This window comes from Marmota marmota, unplaced genomic scaffold (genome assembly GCF_001458135.2).
Source record: "Marmota marmota marmota unplaced genomic scaffold, marMar, whole genome shotgun sequence".
NCBI classification, from domain to species: Eukaryota; Metazoa; Chordata; class Mammalia; order Rodentia; family Sciuridae; genus Marmota; species Marmota marmota.
The window spans coordinates 48237293-48241592 of record NW_025999968.1 but is presented as its reverse complement, the minus strand read 5'-3'; positions in this window follow the sequence as shown (position 1 = coordinate 48241592).

Here is a 4300-nt window from a genome sequence, read left to right as displayed (position 1 = left end):
ATATATATATATAGAGAGAGAGAGAGAGAGAGAGAGAGAGAGAGAGAGAGAGAAATGTGGAAAAAGATTTGTTATTGGAATTGGCTCATAAAATTATGGAGGCCAAAAAGCTCATGATCTATCTGTCTGTAAGGTGGAAAACTGAAAAAGCTGTTGGTATCATTCAGTCCAAGTTCATAGGCATGAGAACCAGGAGAGCCAAGAGTATAACTCGCACCTCAAGACAAAAATCACATATCAGGGAGACTGCTGGTGTAAGCCCTGGAATGTGAAGGATGAGAACCAGAAGCTCAGATAACCAAAGAAAGTTGAAGATGTACAGCTCAGATCAAGAAGAGAGAAAAGTTGCGTCTTCTCATCCTTTTTATTATTCAAGTGGGCTCCAGATAGACTGGATGATTCCCACCCACACTGGTGGAGGTACATCTTCTTTTCTGAGTCCACTGATTCAAATGCCAATGTTTTACAGAAATACCTTCACAAACACACCCAGAAATAATGTTTTTTCAGCTCTCTGGACATCTGAGTCCAATGAAGTGGACACATAAAATTAAGTATCACCAATATTGGAACAAACTATCTATATATATGTACGTGTGTGTATACACAAACATGTACATACAAGTATACACACATACATATAACCAGACCACAGTAATATTTTATCTTTAAGTTAATTTGCTCTGATGTATTAGTCCTTGCTGTCTGATTCTGGTCTGTTTTCAGTGAAAAAAAAAAAAAAGGAGACTGTTTACTTTTTCTACATATTTGTATTCCTCAAATAACAGATTTTCCAATTTTATCATCTTGCATTCCCTAAAAAATGCCTGTTAGAACTAGAATCTGGATGATGAAGAAAATCTCAACTACCTTGAATACTCAGCATTCAAATGAGCACTGGTGACTGCTGTTTTATTTATTTTTGACAAGAAATTTGTTAGATTTGCCTGGAAAAAAAATGGATGTGAAAAGTAAGGGGAAATCAGAGATCATATGTAACATGTGTAAAATTGTATACCTGTTTTTTGCCTTTGTTTTTCTCTTCTCCCAGAGTACTTGGGGGAAGATCAAAGGTCTTAGGAATTATGCAATGCAATGAGAGTCAACCTCAAGGCCATGAGAATGTAACTGACTTCATCTTTTGGATAGTGATAGGTATTCAAGTCAGAATCAGCTCAACTCATTTTATTTTATTTTAAGAGAGAGAGATGAGAGAGAGAGAATTTTTTAATATTTATTTTTTGGTTTTCGGCGGACACAACATCTTTGTTTGTATGTGGTGCTGAGGATCGAACCTGGGTCACACGCACGCCAAGCGAGCGCGCTACCGCTTGAGCCACATCCCCAGCCCTCAACTCATTTTATTGACACACAGTGGCCTCATCTCTAAATGGAAGAGCTTCTTCAGTTTACAATCTGCTCATAAATTTCTCTATCAAAAAAAAAAAACAACGAATATGAGTGTCTTAGTACATCCTTTCTACTATTAATAAAATACCATAAACTGAGAAAGAATTTAGTAAATTTCAGTTTGAATGAATAGTTTGTATTAAAATATCTTTCATCCCATTTCTAGTTCTGGCTGTGGCAAAATTACATAGCTAGGTTATTTATTTATTTTCTTTGGTCAAATATCTAAAACTTCCAGCAACTAGAGGTATCTATATAGGAGCTGCTTTCCTCCATCAACACGGTTCCAATAACAGTGGATATATTACGAATAACAAATCCTGTCATATCACAGACATTAATTGGCAAGCAGATGAGACATAAGTCTGGCATCCTTTTTGTCCATTTGTTCAGATCTTGGTGCCCTGTCAAAACTCTTGCTTGAAAGGTTCAATCTGAAACAAATACAATGTTATCTGAACAGAAGAACACAAATAACATGCCCTAAAGTATTTTAAAGAAAATTAAGAACTAGACAATGTAATACTGACAAGTAAAATAGGCACTCAGTAAATATTTGTTGAATGAATGCATGGGGAAAATAATATAAATTGGTAAAAGGTATCAAACATTCTTCACAAATGACCCTAATATTTGCTAACAGAAAAAACATAAGGGCAAATCTGCCTTGATTCAAGGACTGTGGTAGAAATGACTCAGTTCTATTATGTACCATATGCATCACATGCATTTTTCTATAGTAAAGAATATGCAGTATAAAGTAGTCAGTGGATGAAAATAGAATAAATATACTTAGCTCTATGTTAAGAAATTTAAACACATTGAATTTAGGTTGAATCAACTATCCTTCTTACTAGTGCTGAAAAGTTGTGAAGCATGATATTTAGTCATTATAATCAAGGTAAAAATTCAATTTGGGAGCCTGAATTAAATATTTTCTTCCAGTTTCTTGAGACTTATTTTCCTCAAATGGCCTAATATTTAAAGAAATTATTTTAAAATGGCATACACTCATTGTTGTATAGATTGATAAATAAAAATACACACACACATATATAATATATATTTATATATATTATATATATATACATAACATTTATGCATTGTCTATGCGTGAATATGATTTTGTATGTTTAAGTTTAATTATAGCTGCATAGGAAATTGTGGTAGGTTCTATTTAAGGTTTTGGTTATTATTAAGATGTAGCCCTGGTAGCTACTCTTAAGGTTATTTAGTATCTATGATGAATTTGAACTATTCAGTGCATTCACTATCACTTCCATCTATACTTGGGACAAAGGAATAACCTTGTAAAATGTGTACCCACATTAATCTAAAAAAGAGTTCCTTAACCTCAGCACTATTTTTAATGATTTTATTAGTGCATTAGAGTTATACAAAATAGTGGGGTTCATTTTGACCTATTCATAAATCCATGTAACATAATTTGCTCCATTGCAATCCATAGTATTTCCTCTGCTCCTCCCCAACTTCCTCCCTCTGATCCTCTTCCTCTAGACTATTGGTCTTTTATTTATTTATTGCTTTTTAATTATAGTTACATATGAAAGTGAATTTTCTTGTGATGTGTTCACATATGCACATAGTATAATTGGGTCAGTTTCATTCCATAGTTCCTTCCTGTTTCCCATCACTTCTCTCTGCCTCTGACCCCCCCCCCCCCCGCTGTCTCCTTAGTCTATTGTAGTATTCTGTCCTTTATTTTCATCTGATTCCTCTTGTTTTAATTCCTTATTTCTCTCTAGCTTCTGCATATGAGAAAAGGAAACACTCAACCCTGAATTTCTTATTCTGGTTTGTTTCACTTAGCATGATATTCTCCAATTTTACCCATTTACCAGCAAATGACATAATTTCACTCTTCTTCATGGCTGAATAAAACTCCATTGTGAATATATACCACATATCTTTTAATCCATTCATCTGTTGACAGGCACCTAGGCTGGTTCTGTAACTTGACTGTTGTAAATTACACTGCTATAAAAATTTGTATACATGCATTACTATGGTATGGTGTTTTTAGTTCTTTTGGATAAATACCATGGAGTAGAATAGCTGGGGCATATGATAGTTCCATTTCTATTCTTTTAAGTAGTCTCCCTACTGCTTCCCAAAGTGGTTGTACCAATTTTCAGTCCTACTTATAATGCATGAGAGTACCATTTACCCCACATCCTCACAAGCATTTATTACTTGTATTCTTGATAATTGCCATTTGAACTGGAGTGAGATGAAATTTCTGTGTAGTTTTGATTTGCATTTCTCTGATTGCTACAGATATTGAACCTTTTTACACATATTGGTTGGTCATTTTTATTTCTTCTTTTGAGAAATGTCTGTGATTTCATTTGCTTACTTATTGAAAGGGTTATTGTTATTTGTTTTGTTTATTTTTGGTATTAATTTGTTTGAGTTCTTTATACATATTCTGGTTATTAATCTTCTGTTGGAAGAGTAGCTGGCAAAGATCTTCTCCCATTCTGTAGGCTTTCTCTTCATGCTCTTATTTTGCTGTGCAGAAGCTTTAAATTTGAAACCATCTCACTTATTGATTCTCGACACTATTTATACTTGAGGATCTATTGGTATTTATGGTGAGAAACTTCATATGGAAAAATAGGATACCCAAGAAAAGCAATATGAACTAAGTGATGAAAACTAGCAATCAACTATATGGTAGTATATGGCCTACTACTCTATTTTCCTGACTTGAAGATAGTTCCAAGCTCTTAGAAAAAAATAAATTTATGGAAGCAAAATAATAATAATAATAATAATAATAATAATAATATAATATATTACAATAATGATAATGATAATATGTTTTTATATAACCTAGTAACTGTTTTGGTCTCCAAAGATTAAAAAT